Raw genomic sequence first — 8224 nt, 5'->3', positions numbered from 1 at the left:
GGCACTACGTTTCCACCCAAGAAAAAGTTGTTTCATAGAAGAAAATCAACGCCATCGACGGTGAAGCTCACGAAGCATTGTTTGGTGGCGTCGGACTACGCGCAGCAGCATGCAGGCGAAAGGAGCGGACATCAGAAATTTCGGCAAAAATGACGTCACTACGAGTTTCCCCGCATTCTCCAACGCAGTGAGGAGAAGCCTGAGCATCGTTGCGGTTTTAATCGACAATTACGTCACCATTTTACGTCCTAGTGCAAAAATACATTGCATGGTTTACCTAGAAGCTTCATAGATTCGAATTCTTGAAAAAACCCGATTTACAAAAAAAAAGCTTTAAACTTTCCTTTAAAGACCCCATTGGGGCACTGGCTTGTCGTTCAAGCCTATCTACCTGATAATATCTTCGGACTGTGATACACTGGACTACATGTACAGACTTTGCCAAAAGTAACCAGGCTGCATGGTTTGCATCTCATTAATATTGTAGAGCCCTCACGGCTTCCCTAAAGATCAAAAAGTTATTTGAAGGTGTGGACAGGGGTCCTCCTCACCATACACAGATTCAGGGCTTCAGAGCTGGCATAATAGATTTAATATACGTCTGAGAAGCAAACCGTGCAGCTGGTTACTTTTGGCAAACGCTGTACGTCATTGCATTAGCCAACTTGAATAACATTCTCTTCGGACACCAGGACACCGCTGGTGGTGGTGGTAAAAACTTTTATTTTGACAGAGGTGTTTGGGGCACACAGGCCCCTGGGCCCCCGCACGTCCCCACTACACTGAAACGTTCATGTTCCTACGGTCCATGACGTCGGCAGTCCGATCCGTGGTTGTCTTCTGCCGGACCGAGTTCTCAGAGCGTAGCAGGGTCTCGGAGTCCTCCCCGCTGGTGAGGTGCTCCAGGCCCCGCGGAAGAGTATCCGCCGGGCATTGGAATAGAATGTGGGTAAGAGTGGCACTGGGGGGGTTGCAGAGGGTGCAAGAGGGGTTGGTGAGGGGACACCGGACTGCATTAACTTCATCGCTCTAGCCCACTTTCCTAACATCCTCTTCGGGAAGCAGGACGCCGGACCGCATTACCTTATCGCTCCAGCCCACATTCTGTTCGGACAGCAGGAAGCCGGGCAAGATGTTAGCCTCAAAACATAGAGTTTCTTACTATTACCTAGAGGGAAAGGTGACAATCCGTCTATGGGAGTTTGCATGGAGGCCCCTCGAGACCACTTCAGCCACCATGGGCGCTCAAAGCATCATGGGGCGGTGAGCTACCGACTGCATAACTACAACTTTTGGCCAAAACATAATCGAAAAATAAAGCTGTTAGATGACTACGAATGTCCTAACATTCAAAAAATTCAGGGGGCACTTTGACTGTCTAAAGTGCGTAGAGGCGAAAGCGTTTTCCCCACCACTTTCAGTGCTTCTGTGGCACTGGTGGCGTCACTTGTAATTGAGTACTAATTACTAAGTGATGACAAATCACTAATTAATGGTTAATTACTGATTAATGCCTGAGTACTAATTAACTGCTAATTAAGCTTAAGCTTAAGCTTCGCCTTTAGGAGTGGAACGCGACAGCGTGTTGTAGCGCTGCCAGGGAGTCCACGGAACGCCACCACCCGTTCGGCGCGATGCCTTGCCGTTTCAACGCAACGGTTTTTGAGGAAAGGAAATGGCGCAGTAAATCTGTCATCTCGGTGGACACCTGAACCGCACCGTAGAGGAACGGAGGAAGTGGGAGTGAAAGAAGAAAGACGAAGATGGCCCGTAATAAAGAAAATGAAAATTGTATTTGAGGAAAGAAAATTACGCAGTAACTGTCTCACATATCTCGGTGGACACGTACCCGTCAAAATTCAGGGGGGGGGGGGGGGGTGCACTTTTTTGACCTAAAGTGTGGTCACTGATGTGTGGTTAAGATGTTAAGCTTCGCCTCTAAGAGTGGAACGCGAGAGCGTCTTGCAACGCTGCCAGGGAGTCCATAGAACGCCATTGCCCATTCGGTTCTACGCCTCGCTCGTCGGTAAATTGGTTTTTGAGGAAAGGAAATGTATTTCTCTCTGATATCTCGGTGGACACCTAGACCTCGCCGGAAGGGAAGGGAGGAGGATGGCAGTGAGCGAAGACACCGTATTCACTAGACGTGCCTTTGTTCATTCCAAACCATCGAGCTGGCATGGCGGAGTGGATAGCATGCTCGTCTCGCACTCCGAAGACCGGGGTTCGATTCCCGAGCTCGACCAATTTCTTACTAGGTTTTATTTATTTATATGGCCTGACTAGAGAAGTTAATTAGGCTAATTGGGTAATTAAGCAATTAACTAAGCTCAGTCCCACTTACTTGGAGCATCACTATATGGTCCCTTCAATTGGTTGCATGGTTACTAGCCAAAGTACAATTGGCCCCGTTTGAAATTGGCGCACTGTGACGTCACGACCGTTTCGACCAACTGAAAAGCGTGACATTCTCTGTCGACAACTGCTGCTTACAACGATGAGACATTAAAGGCTTTCGCCTTAATATCCTGTCTTTAAATTGCAACAAACGAGCAGCAAAGCATGTAAATGCAAAGTTTGCCCAAAATATGAGATGGCTAGATTTCCTATTGGCCAAGTAATGAACACTACAAAAGCTAATATTTCGGCATTAACAGGCGCATTTTTGAAAGTAAATTTGTTTAAAAAAAATGTTGTTGCTTAGATACTTTAAGAGGTTTTTTAATGGCATTTCCGAAAAGTGAAACCTTTTATTGGTGTCGTGTGTCTATGCGTTTTTACTACTATGGTTTTTGCACACTGCGTTCGCGCGAAAGTCGTCTGCGCACACACGAACAACGTTTTCGGAATTAAACTTCTTAGTAGTACCACTCCGTGTTCCTGAAAAACTACGACTGTCCCGCAACAAGTAGCTCACCGCCCCATGATGCTTTGAGCGTCCATGGTGGTTGAAGTGTAGCGCCGCCAGCTTTCCCTCTAGGTAATAGTAAGAAACTCTATGCCTCAAAAGGCTAGTTGGTGCAGCCTGCCGAATGTCGTGTTTGAATGCGCTTTTTTTTTTGCAAGAACGCAGACACAAAGAAATGCAACTTCACAGGGCTAGAGCGCAAACTATCAGCTGATTTTAATTTTATGTCCACGTTTTATAAGCGTCCTATCACAGACGACCACGGGCGCCTTTCACGCTTTTGTCATTTTGCTTTTCCCCCCGTTATTTATATCACCTCGCTGATGCTCAGGGCGACCGATGGAGTGCTTAGGCAAGTGTCTCGTCTCTCGCTGGTACTGAAAGCCTCCTGTCCTTTGAGGCTGTTTTACCTTGCGCCTGTGCTGTTGTCAAACACCTAGCGCATACAAATATACTCGGACCACTTGTACTATCGGGGACAAAAGTGGTATACTGCACGCGGCGGGAGCCGGAGCAACGAAAAACTGCGTTGCAACGCCATCTACAGGCGGCATCTGGGATCGAGACAGCCAATGTGTGACCTTTATGATCAGCAGGCATGTCGCTTGGCTCGTTTCAATGTTTCGTGCTTTAGCTCACCAAAATGCTGCAGTTTTTCGTTGCTCCGGCTCCCGCCGCGTGGACTATACCACTTTTGTCCCCGATAGTACCTTATCACTCTTGCCCACCTGCCTAACGTTCTCTTGTTCTCTTCAGACAACAGGAGGACGGGGATGTTTTCTCTTTCTACGGACTACCGCGCTGAAGGCGCCGCCGTTTGGCACGAAAAAGTCCTTCGTGAAGTCCTGCAGGTCAAAGGTCTTTCCCAGCCACTTCCAATTATCTCTCGCCTGCGTCATGGGCTACGCTGTCACAGCAGATTTTCTTATCTCATACCTCCAACTAACGTTCCGGTTCACTCGACCACGTTTTCGTTCCCCTGAAATCAACTCCGTTATCTTTAGAGACCACTTGTTATATGCTATCTGCGCTGCATGTCCTGTCCAGGCACACTTTTCCTCTTCACTTCGGCTTGGATATCTTACCCGAATTCGTTTTGCAACCAAGGTTGGGTCTTTTTATCTTTCAAAGTTAGCCGTATCATTTTAATTTGCTTAACTGGCAGCGTTGTCATGAAAGCATGCTGCATAATTGTAAGTAAAACGTCACAGTTAGCCGAACTGCTTACACGAGAGGAGAGGACAGCTTGCTAATGAGAGTACGAGTATACTAAAGAAAAAGCGGTAGGGTTTTAACGTAGTTAAACCGAGTAGATGTGCGAAAGCACGCCTTTATTCGCCTCTTTTTCCTGGAATCTGCATGTGCATGAAACCGCGTTTCTCGCTCTTCATCTTCCGTACCCTCTTTCCACTCAGAGGAACCTAGTGTGACACTCTTCCGAACTTACCCGAGCTTCCTCCCATCGGCTGCAGCTTGCGCGATGCTCCTCCGAACTAACCCGAACTTACCCAAGTTACTCCGAGCCTTCACAAGATTCTTAGTTGGGTTTGACTCCGCTAAGTAGTGCTTACGCACTAAAAGCTGGGGCTTCTCTGCGGGGCGAAGTGGCGACAGCGAGAGCTGTAGGTGCACAGTGTACCCACCGACGAAACTGGTGCTTTTGACGGCCCACATGAGCCACGGCCACCTGAACCACGTAACCAGAGATGACAGTCTCTCATTAAGCAGCACGCAGATGAGCACGACAGTCCTCTACAGTCTCACTGGTCAGAAAGTGGTCATGGAATTCCGGTGCGGTGGCGACACGGTTTTCTGCTACGACTTATTTCGACGACAGCTCTGGTATACTTTTGTATGCCCTGATCAAACTGAGACACCTTAGCTCATTGACTGGCGACGTCACGCCTTACCAGCGCTGGTGCGCGCGCCTGACCCTGTGACTTCCAGTACACAAGGAGCAGCCCTTAGAGGAGCCGGGAACTAGCCGAGACAAAGGAACGGTGCCTTGACCTGCTACCCCTTCTTGGTCTTCTTTGTATAGGTTAAGCACGTGCTCTTTGTGCGACGAGCTTTGGGCCCGTGTCAGTTTGCAAATGCGTTAGGCTCTGGGATATGTACTACCCTGAACTGCGTCGCTCAAAGCGCGCTCCACTTTGTGAGCTGCGAGTGGAGAAGAAGACAGGCCGAACAGCCTCCTCCTCACCCGAAGAGAGGGGGAGGGGCGGCGCTATACACAGTGACGCAACGGGATTTGGGGGCACCTCCTCAGCGGAGAGAGAGGTGTTTCTTCCGGCCCTTCATCGATTCGGGAAAGGACTGAAAGGCGGCGGTGGGGAAGAAAGGAGGAGAGCTGCATAAGCACAGGGGAGTCGGGGGAGGGCAGACAGTGGGATCACGTGGTCCATTATGGCAGCTGCATGTTGCGCAACCTGTTGCTCCGCCAACGGCGGCTCCTGGACCGCCGGCGCCGGCACACGCAGGGCATAGTGTACTCGCCAGGTCTCCGCGGTGATGATGTACTCCGACGCCGCCATGGAATTCGCTGCTAACGGATAACGTACACCCCGTTTCTCTTCGGTGCCGTCTGATCGACACGCACGTCCGAAACGGAATTCGAGGTGAGCACGCTTTCATCTACTCAGTGGATGGTACGTCGGACCTTTCTCTCTTCGTTCCCAGTCGCACTGACGTTTGGTGACGTAGTGGAAGCGGCTGAACCGGTGAACTTTTCTGGAGCGCGGCACGGGGCTTATGTCATTCGCGCAGGCAAGCGTCCCGCACGCCCCCGCCCTGAGGGAACGCGGCGCTGTACTGTGCACTGCGATGTACAGTGTAGTACTCCGTACAGATGAGCGTCCGCGTGATAAAGCGAGGATCATAAGCGCGTACTCAGGGGTACCGTTGGAGGACATCGAGAGCTTAACTAGGCGCTTCTTCCCGTTTAATGTGTCAGGGTACATGGCATCACGAACAGACGAGACGAACAGACGAAAAACAAATACAAATATAGGCAAGGAAGGGGGGCGTCGCTTCGTCCACTTCGACGTACTGGTAGCATGTACTATCTTACTCCGCTACTATCTTGAATTTGTCGGGATCATAAACGTACGGCGCTTACCGAGCGCTTGACGTTGCAGAGAAGTAAGTCTAGGAATTCCCCCCACTCAAACTGATAAAGAACATTGCATGTTTTTTCCGCCTACCTATGGGCAAAATGATTCTATGGGCAGCGCTCCAGCAAAGCTCCCCAGCCTCGCACTCCTTACTCTATTTGCTCGCGAGTACTTCAGTACCTATAATATTTTCTTTTTGTTTAAAGCTTTGTGTTGCTTACGTTTGAAAGCTGGCCTTTGAAATGATGTCTTGCTTATGGAGCACTGAATTAAAGCAGCTTTTGGTGCCGTGACTATTACATTGGGATCAACACTGAAACAATAAATTTTCAGCGATTTATGAGTTCAATCGTTGCTCATACGACAGTCTTTCGCGGGCTAACCACAGGCATGAAGGGATGACGTAACCACGTCAGGACAGTGTGTGATGCATATAGAATCTTCTAGAGCTAAGGCGAAGGCGAAGTATTTACTGTATGTGAAGTTCGCCGCGTTATGTAGACAAAAACTACGGCTACGTAGGAACCTAAGAACTAGACAGAGCATTGCCTACCAAAGTTCCTGTTCCCGAGCACGCTGTCCGTATGACGTACGCATTTTCCAAGCAAATCAATCGCCAGACCGCGGCGCCCAAAAGTTGAGGTGTGTAATACCGAAAAGGGACAGGCCTCTTTTTTTAACTTATTCCAAAATTGCCTGACCCCAGTACAATAGAGACGCGTGTTTTAAGAACAGTCGCTTTTCCTTCTTAAGCTCGTTTTGAGCACTTTCATTGCTTACTCGTGTAAAACATTTTCTTCTTTTTACTTTTGCACAACATTGCTTGTGAGCGACGCGGCGATTATAACACGATGCACCTGGCACTTTCACTGCTGGGCTGACGCTGAGGTCCACAAAAAGAAAAAAAAAACAAGACTAAAATGAACTCAACCTTTTCTTTTCTTTGTAAGCTTGTAGCCTAACGCTTTAAAGAAGCGCCTTGGAAACATCGGTGATTACCAGTCTTATTATAACCATTGGATAATTTTTTTTTTCAGTTTCAGTTTAATAACAGTGTGGGGAGCATAAATATCTGCGTGAAAAGAGAAGCAAACAACTCTTCATCAACATTTGGTATCACACTGCGCCCAGGCGGCCAGTATAGGGTGCCTGCCGCTCCATTATAGTGACGGCAGACAGAACAACACTAAGGGAGCTTCCAGCACCCGCAGAAGCGCATGCGTGCGCAGAGAGATGTCAGCGGTAAATACCTCACGAAAGTTGAGACGAGCCCTCGTCATCGCCCCTATGTTAGCTGTGGAGGTCCAGGGGTGCTGAAAGCCTTACTACGTGGCTTGAAAGCAAACCCCTTAGGCCGTATATTTCCGACGCTGACTGTACATGGCCGGAACGCATTAAAGGGACACTGAAGACAGCTTCATTGAACCTTTGTTCTGAGTTAAAATCGACTGTATGGGTCTTTATCGTTTTCTCGTTATGTTGATGTTTGCCGGGATATACTCCTGCGGGATATAGCTGCAGGATATACTCACCTTATATGGGCAGGAAACCATGGCGCCAGGTTTTCGACAAGCCTTTTGTGAGCCGCTGACGTCATCAGCGGGGTCTCAGCCGCTGTCAGCTCATGGTCTCCTGACTGACGCCCACGTAACTCCCTAACCGCAGCGGCAGTTTCTCCGACCGCTTGTGGTCATCGGAAATATCTTTTCACGGCTGGTTGAGCGCGCATTCGGGATGGTCAGGTCAAGAATTAGTTACATGTTGCTCTCAGTGGTATAAATACCTTTTGCGTAGTTTCTTACGTCGGTATACGGACGGTTTGCGAGACGGGAATATTGCGATATTCGCGTTTACCTATATTCTGCAAGAACTTAGTGGGAAGGATATCCATAGCTTTCTCTTTTTATTGTGCCCTGAGCTCGTTCTTGGCCGACCGTCACTGAAGGCTGCAGGCAGCTTGATTAGGATGTATATTTAGGCGACCTAGACGCGCATCCTGAACGCATAGCATGCCAGTTTGATTTTAGCCGTGAATTCGTGGTAGTAACTCTCTTCATATTTAATGCCGAGTAACACCTACGCGTGATGCACTGCGTTTTGGCTTTGCTGGGGGTTCTGAAAGATCTTATAGTAGCTACAGTATCGAAGAAGTGGAGCGATGTGCGTGGCATGGATGACTCTGTATCTCGAGGAGGAAAAAAAC

Source organism: Amblyomma mixtum, chromosome 1 (assembly GCF_055824585.1).
Source record: "Amblyomma mixtum isolate Tamu chromosome 1, ASM5582458v1, whole genome shotgun sequence".
NCBI lineage: Eukaryota > Metazoa > Arthropoda > Arachnida > Ixodida > Ixodidae > Amblyomma > Amblyomma mixtum.
This window is presented reverse-complemented; position numbering follows the sequence as displayed.